Source organism: Anastrepha ludens, chromosome X (genome assembly GCF_028408465.1).
Source record: "Anastrepha ludens isolate Willacy chromosome X, idAnaLude1.1, whole genome shotgun sequence".
Classification (NCBI taxonomy): Eukaryota; Metazoa; Arthropoda; class Insecta; order Diptera; family Tephritidae; genus Anastrepha; species Anastrepha ludens.
In genome coordinates, this window is record NC_071503.1 from 80,210,595 (window position 1) to 80,222,728 (window position 12,134).

Genomic DNA, 12,134 nt, shown 5'->3' on the forward strand with positions numbered 1-12,134 from the left:
AAATGAAAGCTGTCGATAAGTGCTTTAATGTGGGGTAATTTTCATACCTATTGATGACTAGGGTCTCGAAATATATGCCAAAACGTGGACCCGCCGTGTCTTTAAACCGAATTAAACCAAACTTACACACATTGTTAAGTAGGTATTGCAGATGGTTTCCGTATAGTTTGAATACCTATTGGTAGATAGGGTCTCGAGATATAGGTCAAAACGTGGACCCGGGTAACCTTCGGACGTATATGTACAATATGGGTAGCAAATGGAAGCTGTTGATGATTTCTATAGTATAGAGTATTTTTCATACCGTTCCGTGACTAGGGCCTCGAGATAGAGAACAAAACGTGGAGCCTAGAATGTGTTTGTACAATATGGATATCAATTGGAAGCTGTTGGTGAATGCTTTAGTTCAGAGTATTTTTCATGCCGCTCCGTGACTAGGGCCTCGAGATAGAGACCAACACTTGGACCCTAGAATCTGTTTGTACCATATGGATATCAATTGGAAGCTGTTGGTGAATGCTTTAGTTCAGAGTATTTTTCATGCCGCTCCGTGACTAGGGCCTCGAGATAGAGACCAACACGTGGACCCTAGAATGTGTTTGTACAATATGGATATCAATTCGAAGCTGATGGTGAATGCTTTAGTACAGAGTATTTTTCATGCCGCTCCGTGACTAGGGCCTCGAGAGATAGGTCAAAACGTGGACCCGGGTAACCTTCGGATGTGTATGTACAATATGGGTATCAAATGGAAGCTGTTGGTGAAAGCTTTAGTACAGAGTAGTTTTCATGCCGCTCCGTGTCTAGGGCCTCGAGATAGAGACCAACACGTGGACCCGGGTAACCTTCGGATGTGTATGTACAATATGGGTATCAAATGGAAGCTGTTGGTGAAAGCTTTAGTACAGAGTAGTTTTCATGCCGCTCCGTGACTAGGGCCTCGAGATAGAGACCAACACGTGGACCTTAGAATGTGTTTGTACAATATGGATATCAATTGGAAGCTGTTGGTGAATGCTTTAGTGCAGTGTATTTTTCATGCCGCTCCGTGACTAGGGTATCGAGATATAGGTCAAAACGTGGACCCGGGTAACCTTCGGATGTGTATGTACAATATGGGTATCAAATGGAAGCTGTTAGTGAATGCTTTAGTTCAGAGTATTTTTCATGCCGCTCCGTGACTAGGGACTCGAGATAGAGACCAAAACATGGAGCCTAGAATGTGTTTGTACATTATGGATATCAAATTGAAGCTGTTGGTGAATGCTTTAGTTCAGAGTATTTTTCATGCCGCTCCGTGACAGGGGTCTCGAGATATAGGTCAAAACGTGGACTCAGGTAACCTTCGGATGTGTATGTTCAATATGGGTATCAAATGGAAGCTGTTGGTGAATGCTTTAGTTCAGAGTATTTTTCATGCCGCTCCGTGACTAGGGTCTCGAGATAGAGACCAAAACGTGGTATTGAATAAATAAATAAATAGTATGAGAATAAAGAAATAAATAATATGAAAACCATATCTTTTCTGTTCTAAACCATATCTATTCTATTTTAGTGTGCCCAGCGAAGCGGGCCGGGTTTGCTAGTCTATACTATAAAGGTGAATGTCTGTACGTTGTCCGCGCATCACTACGAAACGACAACACCAAATGACGTAATGTGTATAAATTTTATACATTCATATTTTGACCCAATGAAGGTTATAGGCATGTTTTTATGATGGAACTTCCTTCCCACACCCCCCAGGCCGCGCCACCACTCTCATTCGTCACTAATAATCGAATATTTGCTTAAATTTAATCTAAAAAATCTTAGGTTTTCCTATTTCCCACTATTTATAGCACACTCTAGACTTCATAATCCGCATAAGCTGTTCAATTATGACCCAAATGCAAAGTTCAAAGACGGTTTGAGATAGCAAATGAATAAAAATAATTTTGCTTCATATTTTTCTGATTGGTTGTTTTGATTTTATTCAACGAGGCATAGCAACAGATGCAGACCAATTATGAAGAGAAACTGAGGTATCCGGTTAAGATATATTCATTTTCCAAGTTTTTACATGAAATCTACGAAAAAGTATTTTTTCCCCATGCAAAATACATGGGATATTTCAAAGCCCCGGCGGCACCATTAAATATGGTCTGATTAAAAAAAAAAAATACGGGTCTTTTTATTTTTCATTCTTTACCATTATGGGGGGCGGCAGCATAAAAATTTTAATATAAATTTTTTCCCATGCATTTTTGGACCACCCTAATGATATATATATACCTATATACACATATATATATATTTTATTTAATAAAAAAAAGCGCTGCTGGAAAAATTCGGAATAAAAATAGCGCAATTTTCACTATATTATTAATATTTGATACATATACACATGCCCCACAAAGTCTGCGTTCACCCGAATAGCCTTCTTAAATTTATTAAAAACAATATAGAATATTATGATTAAATTGATATCTTTACAATTTGTTTATTTCACTACATTCCCAGCTTTCAAGGGCAAAAAAAAAAAAAAACAAGATTCCCCACTTCACTTTTAGATAACATGTAAATGTGGCACCAAAAAGTCTGCTTTCAGCCTGTTTATTTTAATGATACCGTTAATTTTAAGATATTCTTAATTGTTTATATTAATTTTTGATTGCGCATTACTTCGACTGAATGTTAACAAAGCTTAGTTGAACATTTTATTTATAACTGGAGATAATTAAAGAACATGGAAGGTAACAGAAAAGAAATAAGGGTTTTTGAGAGGAAAATAATTATAAAAATGTGGAAAGACGGAAAAAGTTTCCGAAATATTGGAAAATCTATTGGGAGAACGTATTCTTCTATTCAGCGAGTTGTAAACAATTTTCGGCAAACTGGAGTTTTTACATCTAAGCCCAGGTCAGGGCGTCCGAAAAAATTATCGACCCGGGAAGAGCGTTCTATAATCAACTTGGCAAAGGTTAACCCCCGGATTACATCCTCAAAATTAGTTGAAAACATTAACCAAACATTTAAAAAAAGTATTTGCGCTGAAACTGCCAGAAAAGTTCTACGTCAACCTGGATACCATGGTAGAGTCGCCCGAAGAAAGCCTTTCATTTCTCTTGTGAACAAACGTAAATGTGTTCCCTCCCGAGTTCTGGAAAAAAGTAATATTTTCAGACGAAAGTATTTTATTATTATTATTATTATTTAGTGACTGGTATGAATACCAGTACTAAAATTATGTTTGAGCATTGGCTGCAGAGGCCATCAGCTCTGTGTCGTCTGTGGGTGTCTGGATTATTTGTTATATTGTTATTTCGATAGTTTTAATGAATCTGTTTATTTTTTCGATGTTTGAATGACTGGGAATGGCGAGGATGTCGCTTATTTGTTCTGAGTTTAGTATTTCTTTTCTTGCGTTGGCGTGACGAAAGTAAATTTTGTATATTCGGAATAAAAGGCCGTCAAATTGTTTGGCGAAAACCTGGAACTGCTCTTGAAAAGCAAAATCTTGTTGGCACGGAGGTGGCGGAGTTATGGTTTGAGGCTGCAAGGCGGCAAATGGGGTAAGTCAGTCAGAATTTATTGATTCTACGATGGATAAATGGCGATACTTGAACATATTAAAGCGGAATTTAAAGCAAAGTGCAGAAAACCTCGGCTTATCAAGAACATTTTGGTGTCAACAAGTAAACGACCTGAAGCACACAGCCGAGATCGTTAAGCTTTGGCTCTTGTACAACGCTTTGGCTCTTGTACATCGAGCATCTGTGGGATCTATTGGAAAAAAGAATTCGTCAGGAAGTGATTACTAGTAAAGAGGTTTTGCAGAGTGTCATGCAGGCAGAATGGAGGAAGATAACCGCAGAGGAAATGCCAAAGTAGTAAGTTCAATGCCAAATAGGCTGGGTGACGTCCTGAAGCAACGTGAATATCCAACTAATTACTAATTACAACTATATTAGATTTAATTTTTGCATATAGCATATCATGTCTTTGTATTAGACTTTAAGACTGAACGCAGACTTTATGGTTGTTGTTGTTTTAACAGCATAGGTAGCCCTGTCAGTGTAAGTATATCATCGGTCGTCTTCGTCTAGCTCATCTAAGGGTAGGCCCAGGAAACATGCTGTTTCGACAGGTTGGGTCCAGAGGAAGAGGGGGGTTAGATGAATCGGTTTAAGGGCGCATGTGAAGAGGTGGTTAGTGTCGTGCGGGGTGCCTTCACATGCCGGACGTGTGTTTGGTATGTCGGGGTCGATTCTGGATATCTAGGAGTTTAACCTGCTACAATATCCAGAATGTAATTGTGCCAATGTTACACGAGTCTCACGGGGAAGCTGGAGCTTTTCATCTGCGATAGGTGGTGGTTGGACTCCGATTACGGCATTCACAGGACGGGAGTTCATGAAGGTGGTAACGGTCTCCCGGTGAATGTCGTTTATTGACTGTCTAAATACTGTCCGGTCCAGTAGGTTTCGGTCAGTTTTGTCCTGGAGTTCGTCACCGTAGTCTAGGAGGTGTCTCCTGACGTGCTTGGGAGGCGCCTCAGGCTCAACCAGGTGTCTGCAGGGGTGACACCTGCGGTAACATCCAAGCAGGAACTGCTTGCTGAGCAGTTTGTTGTGCTCCGCTACTGGGAGCATTTGTGCCTCGTTGTGAAGATGTTGGATGGGTGACATCAGGAGGCACCCGGTCGCTGTCCGAATGGCGGTATTTTGACATGTCTGAAGCTTTGTCCACTGCGAATCACTAGTTCCAGGCGACCAGACAGGCGCAGCATAGTTTAGAACCGGCCGGCCAATTGCCTTAAAAGTCGAAAGCAACAGTTCTTTGTCTTTGCCCCAAGTGCTGCCGGCCAGCGATTTGAGGATCTTGTTGCGATTTTGGACTTTTGTGGCAATTGCGGTTGTATGCGCAGAGAACGAGAGCAAGCTGTCAAAGGTTACACCTAAAATTTTGGGGTTATCTACAGTCGGAATTGGTGTGTCGTCGACTTTTACCTTAAGGGACAGCTTGACGTCCTTTGTCCAGGTGGTGAATAGGGTCGCCGTGGACTTGGTGGGGGAAAGTTGGAGATTCCTCGCAGTGAAAAAGCGAGAAAGGTCGGTGAGGTAGTTGTTCACTTTGGAACACAGTCCATCGATGTCATTGCCCGACGCCATTATCGTGCAGTCGTCAGGTCAGCGTATGAGATCAGGGAAACTCCCGCTGGTGGTTGGGGGAGCTTCGAGATGTAGAAGTTAAAGACTTTATGGTTGTTGTTGTAGTAGCAGTATCTTCGCCCTGTCAGTGTAGTGTAGATTACCGGTCGTCTTCGTCTAGCTCATCTAATGGTAGGCCCAGTTTCGACGGGTTGGGTCCAGAGGGAGAGAGGTGTTAGATGAGTAGGTTTGATGGGGCATGTGAAGAGGTGGTTAGTGTCGTGCGGGGTACCTTCACATGCTGGACATATGTTTAGTATGTCAGGGTCGATTCTGGATAGGTAGGAGTTTAACCTGCTAGAATATCCAGAACGTAGTTATGCCAAGATTACGCGGGACTCTCGAGGAAGCTGGAGCTCTTCGTCTGCGATAGGTGGTGGTTGGACTCCGATAACGGCATTCGGGGGTCGGGAGCTTAAGCAGGTGGTAAGGGTCTCCCGATGAATGTCGTTAATTGCCTGTCTGTATACTGTCTGATCCTGGAGTGGTCTGTCCGTTTTGTCCTGGATCTCTTCCACGTAGTTGAGGAAGTGTCTCCTGATGTGCCTGGGAGGTGGCTCAGGCTCGAGCAGGTGTCTGCATGGGTGAGGCCTACGGTGACACCCTAGCAGAAACTGCTTGCCGAGCATTTTGTTGTGCTCCTTAACCGGGAGCATGTGCGCCTCGTCGTGTAAATGTTGGATAGGGGACATCAGGAGACATCCTGTCGCGGTCCTGATGGCAGTATTCTGGCAGGTCTGAAGCTTCGTCCACTGCGTATCACTGGTTCCGGGCGACCAGACAGGCGCTGCATATTTCAGAACCGGTCGGCCTATTGCTTTGAAAGTCGACAGCAACATTTCTTTGTCTTTTCCCCAAGTGCTGCCGGCGAGCGACTTGAGGACCTTGTTGCGATTCTGTACTCTCGTTGCAATAGCGGTTGTGTGCGCTGAGAAGGAGAGCAAGCTGTCAAAGGTGACTCCCAAAATTCTGGGGTTGTTTACCGTCGGTATTGGGGTATCTTCGACGTGCACCTGAAGGCCGGCGGGCCAATTAGATGTCCTAAATTCAGTAGTTTTCGCGAAGCGTTGTAGGATGAGAAAAAAAACAATTAGCCAAATGAAGTTTTGGGGATAGTTTAATATATATTTGAACTAAAAAAAAAAAAAATTTGTACAATCTCCAACAATATATTGTAAGCCGAGTTATCAATAGATTCCCAGAGCGCCTTGCCACTGAAGTATCCAACTTCTGTACAAGATACAACTTGCAATTTTCATCTGAAAACAAAAAAAAAAAAAGATTATTAATTTTGATGTAATTATCTTCGATGTGAACTAAGAAAATTGGGAGAAACACGTAAAATTCAAATTTTTGGGGAAGGTAATATAGAAAAAAAAGTGGTTTTTCAAGGAAAAAAAAACTCTTCAACTGGGTAAAAAAGTCGCTTAAAAAAAGTTTTTGGATGTTTTTTTTAGTTCACATAGAAGAGAAAACAATACTGAAGATAACGCATTTTGAATGAAATGGATAGCTCGTTTAGTTTTTTTGCAATCGTGTACATAAATTAGGTAAAATCGTGAAAATGGAAAGCCGAGAAAACGCGCTTCAAACTACAACAATAAGCGCACGGTTGCTCGACGCCGCACTACGCTCGGCTCTGTAGCTCTGCAAATACTTGGAATTTAACTCTGAAAATTTGTGTCTCATGCTCTTGAATATCTAAGCTATTGATTTCAGGAAAAAAAAAAACGATTTTTTGACCTTTTAATTGGCCCGCCGGCCTGAAGTGGCAGCTTGACCTCCTTTGTCCAGGTGGTAAGAAGGGTCGCCGTGGATTTAGTGGGGGAAAGTTTTAGGTTTCTCGCAGTGAAGAAGCGAGAAAGGCGGGCGAGGTAGTCGTTTACTTTGGTGCATAGGCCATCAGTGTCATTGTCCGACGCCATTATCGTGCAGTCGTCGGCGTATGAGACCAGTGAGTCTCCTTCTGGTGGCTGGGGAGTTTCGAAATGTAGAAATTAAAAAGCAAGGGTGAAAGGACACCACCCTGCGTTACTCCTTGCTCTATTTTTCTCTGTTTAGACGTTTGGCCTCGAAATATCACCGACGAGTGACGACCACTCAGGTAGTTCGCGGTCCACCTCCTCAGCCCTGGCGGGAGTGTCGACTGAAAAATGTCATCTAGTAGCGTGGCGTGGCTGACTGTATCGAAAGCCTTTTGTAAATCCAACGCTACTAGTCAATCCTCTCGCAGGGGCGGTTTTGGTTTAGTCCACGGTTTACCTGGGTGTTTATGGGGGTGAGTGCCGTGGTGGTGCTGCGCACTCTTCGGAAACCATGCTGGTGTGAGGCTGGAGTCAGGTGTTCTGTAAGGAGTGGGAGTAGGAGGGTTTCAAGCGTCTTCACTACTGGGGAAAGGAGAGTTATCGGACGATAGGACTCCCGTTGGTTGGCGGGTTTCCCAGGCTTCAGCAGTGGGACCACTCTCCCTAATTTCCACTTATCAGGAATAATGAGAGTGGCCAAGGACAGGTTGAAGACCTTTGTGAGGTATTCTACTCCCAATGGACCCAGCTTTTTCAGCATCAGCATGTTTAGCCCGTCGGGGCCAATGGCTTTAGATGGTTTCGTGTGTTTGATCGCCCCCTGATCCTCGTCACTGGTGAAAACAAGAGGTGCACTGTTGTAGGGCAGTTTGTGCAGCCGTCTGGTGGCACAACGTTTGGATCTGTCGACCGGAGGATGCAATATAAATTGCCGGCTAAAATAGCTCGCGCATCTCTTCGGGTCCGACGAAGTACGACCGTTGAAGGTGATATCCACCTTGTCGTTGTGCTTCGTCGGGTTCGACAGGGACCTTACGGTGGACCAGAGCCTGCTCACACCAGATGTGAAGTTACAGGACTTCAGATGCTCTACCCATTTGGTCCGCTTATGTTGGGTGACCAGTTGCCGGATCTCCAAATTGAGATCCGTTATACGAGGATCCCCGGGATCGGCCTGGCGTAGGCGGCCACGCTCGTTTGCCATAACGGCTGCTTCGGCTGGGAAATTGGGACGTAATTTCCGGATCCGTCCAGCAGGTATGAAGCGAGCCGCGGCGGCTGTAATCGCCTTGCGGAATGCGCGTTCGCCTGCGCGCACATCGGTGGGAGTGGGTAGGGCTGCGAAGATGTTCTCAGTAAATTCCGCGAATCTGGTCCAATCAGCTTTGTTGAAGTTGATGTGTGACCGGTGATCCGCGGAAACAAAATGGGCAGGTCTCTCGATCGAGATGATAATGGGCAAGTGGTCTGATGCAAGCGATAGCATAGGTCGCCAGGTTATGCTATTTATCAGTCCAGCGCTAGCAATTGTTATATCAGGCGAGCTGCTACAATTGCCCACTACCCTAGTGGGGGCGTCGTCGTTTACAGTGCTGAACGTCGAATCGTCTATCTGCTCTGCCAATAGCTGTCCCCTACTATCATTTGGCAGGCTTGAATGCCAAAGATCGTGATGCGCGTTAAAGTCACCGACGTTCTAAGGTGCTGTCCCTGCGGTCGATGCCTTCATCAATAAGACGATACTGCACTGAATGGTGTACTATGAACGTTAGACCACCACCGTTGTCTCGCTCGCGGTCCTTTCGGTGCACATTATAGCCGTCCCTGGTAATCAGGCGGGAGCTAGCGTGCAGTTTTGTCTCCTGGACCGCAGCTATCTTGATTCCGAACCGACTCATGAAGTCGACTATCTCGTCAATCTTGCTCGTGAGTCCGTTGCAGAAGCTTAAAGCTTCGCGGGAGTGTCGTCGTAATTCGGGGGGTGAGGGAATGCGTGATGTTGTCTGCGTTGGTCCTGCTGTGCGCTCCGCAAAATGGGGAACGGCCTGATGTTGTCAGATGGCCGCGCCACGGGGGGCGGTTGCGGGTGCAGAGCTCTGCAGCAGGGGGCAAGGTAGTCGCGTGTCCACTCACGGGTGGTGTGCAGGCCGGAGCACCTCCGAAAATGACACCAGTCACTGCAAGAATTGCATTGGACAAATGTCAAGTTCCGAGGAACTACGGTCTGGCACACGGAGCAGACTGTGCGGGGGACCAAGAGCTGCTGGTTTGTCCCCGCACTGGGGTAGGAGCAGGAGGGTTGTGGGTTGGAGAGGGAGTTGTGTTGCTCTTGGGGGCTCCTGACCGTTGAGGCGTTGTTAGTGGCGGAAGTGTGATGTGCCGACACTGAGGGCAGTGTAGCCGTGGAGGCGGGGACCGCCTGTGAGCGGGAGCAACACGTGGCCACATTCCTTGTGGACCACTCCCTGTGTGTCTTAAGGCCTGAGCAGGTCTTAAGATGGCACCACCCGTTGCACTGGTTACACCTAACCGAGGTGGAGTTCGGGTGGAGCCGTTTGTGGCAAATGCAGCAGTAGAATACTTCAGGTCCGGGGTTGGGTTCGACGCCAGCCCGGAAGAGAAGTATTTGGAGCAAACTGGCTGCAATGAGTTGCTCCAGTGACGAAAGATTTTGGGTAAAATACGGTACACTAGACAGGGCTAGTATACTGGGGCGGCAGCCCTTGGTCGGGAATAAAAACCCGAGTCATTCCGGTCGTGTAGAACCGGCTGCCATGGGAAGTAGACTTTATGGTCGCGTTATTTACTTGTTACAGCCATTATTCACCGTTATCTAAAAATTTATGTGAGGAATCTTGAAATTTATTTTTGTTTTTGAAACTTAAACATATAAATATATACAAATTTATAAAAATTATAAAATCAGGTTGTGTGTTTCATTCACTAAAAAGTTATTGTAGGGTGAACGCAGACTTTGTGGGGCATGTATATATATATATATATGTTATATTAAAAAATATATAACACTGCAGTCGAAAATCACCTCATTATTCTAATAGAAGACGGTGTGGAAATCATGTTCCTATGTTGCTTCGTTTTAATTCGCACTCACATTGTTTTCTTTGCTTCTGGCAGCACTCCATTTCAGCGATGCTTTTTATTTATTGTTAATTTGGCAGGCATATTTGGAATTTGCAACTTAAAATGTTAATTTATGGTATATATCAATAAAAAGAGTTAGAAACGTGTGTGTATGTGACATAGTTTTAATAATTATTAAAATTAATGTGATAAGTGGACTTATTGTATAAAAATTTGGTGAATGTAGAAGACAAATTTTATTAACAAATAACTTAAAAACTATTATTAACTGAATAGTGTTGGTGCTAGCTTTAGCAAAATAACCTCAAATCAACATCTCTTGTGCGTTTCATTGGAAGTCGTAATATTTCTCACAAAATAAGTGCCGGGCAATCACGAGACCTAGCCATTCTTCTTTTTAAATTAAAGCAACGAACATTAAAGTTACTTTAACGTTGGCGCATAATTCAAACTTTCATGAATCATTTAAGTTTGTTTGAATATATAAATTGAATAAAATTTCGTTTATCAAGGGAACATAGAAATGCTCAAGACAAATTCCTTGCAAAATGCTGTCGGCTATTCTTCAATTTGATTTCATACAGAAGCCAAATCTGAGCGGAGCCAATGTACTTGTACATAATTCATTGTAATCAGCTGTTAAGAATTTCCCCCTCTGTCGAATTGATCGAGGTGAAAAAGTCTTCGCGGTTTCACATCATTTTTGACAATTTGCACTACTTGTAGCTCGTGAGACTTATCTATACATTAACGTTCTCTGTTTGAGGTGTCTCGCAAAACCAACGTTTCGCTAAATTACACAACTTTAACAATCAATTACTATAAACTATAAGCCTCCCGAGGGTCCGGTTTTCAGTTAGCCCCCCTTGCCCTGTTTGACCTTTTTTCAAAGCGTGTTGCATTATACTAAATATTTGGGAGTTCGAAAGACTCAATACCATCAAGTTACATATTTTCCTACCTCTCATTTGTGGAACAACATCTACACGCACACCACAAATAGGAGGAGGAGCTCGGCCAAACACCTAACAGAAGTGTACGCGCCAATTATTTATTTATTTATTATTCTTGGAAACGAAACACGTGTTTCAGGGCTTATGAAAAAGCCTCAAAGTGTTAAAGGTAGTAAAAAATTTGACTAAAATTGAACAGCAACCAAAAAGTTGTAAATTTTAATAGGGTGTGCGAGAAGTAGCATTATATTTTAGTTTGACACAATTAACAATTTTCTTTCTCTCTTTCTTATTACACTTTGCTGAAGTGTGTAGTGAAAATTGTGATATTTCACTCAGAAATCAGTTTTGCAACTTCCACGTCCAAATTCTCGAAAAGCTTACATTGATGCATCTGAAGAGATGTTTTGGGGTTGCACACCCTCTTTCCAACTTTCGTCGAAATCCCAATATTTAAATTTAGATATGCCGCAATGTCCCTTAATTTAACACTATGGAATAAACTGATTATACAAGAAACGCTCCTGCAAGTTTAAACTCTATCCAAAATGATAACACATCACTTCTGTCAATAATAGTACTTTTTTGTAATTTGTGCATGAAGTACTTTATTTAGTTACTTGCATATTAATTTTTTCGAAAAAACCAACTTGTCACTTCATCACTTGATGCAAGAATTTAAAGTTTCGAAGTAAAACTCGAATAATGAATAATCTAAAAACTAATAAATTACATATTTATTAAATTTTTAGTACGATCAAACAAGCTCAAATTCGTACAGGTAAATTTATGAATAATCACTAAGAATGGGTAATAATAATCGATGGTTGATATTACTCATTTTAAAACGGTTCAGTAATTAGTGTTGCCAGAATTATTATGCGAAAAACCTTAAAGGTTTACAGACCTTACAGATAATTCTTACTCAAACTTAAAAAATAAAAAAAATAAAAATCTTTAAAATGTTAATAAGAACCAGACATTTCGTGACGCGTTTGTTATGATGTAACATGGACAAATTCAGGCAAAATTTAATGACTTATTTAATGAATGTGGTGATGTTAGGGAGTGGTACAGAAGCC

At 42.7% G+C, this 12,134-nt stretch overlaps 1 protein-coding gene across 4 annotated transcripts in view; it reads right to left on the reverse strand.

The window, feature by feature from the left end:
• LOC128870458 (ceramide glucosyltransferase-like) overlaps positions 1-11,858 on the reverse strand; it is a 134,970-nt gene extending 123,112 nt beyond the window's left edge. For 2 of the 4 annotated variants that reach the window (XM_054113124.1, XM_054113123.1), the window contains exon 1: positions 11,437-11,857. The gene's annotated coding sequence lies outside the window, so the exon portion shown is untranslated. Of the gene's footprint in view, positions 1-11,436 lie in introns of all 4 variants that reach the window. The other 2 variants (XM_054113125.1, XM_054113126.1) reach the window with 2 other exon arrangements.
• Between the last annotated feature and the right edge of the window lie 276 nt (positions 11,859-12,134).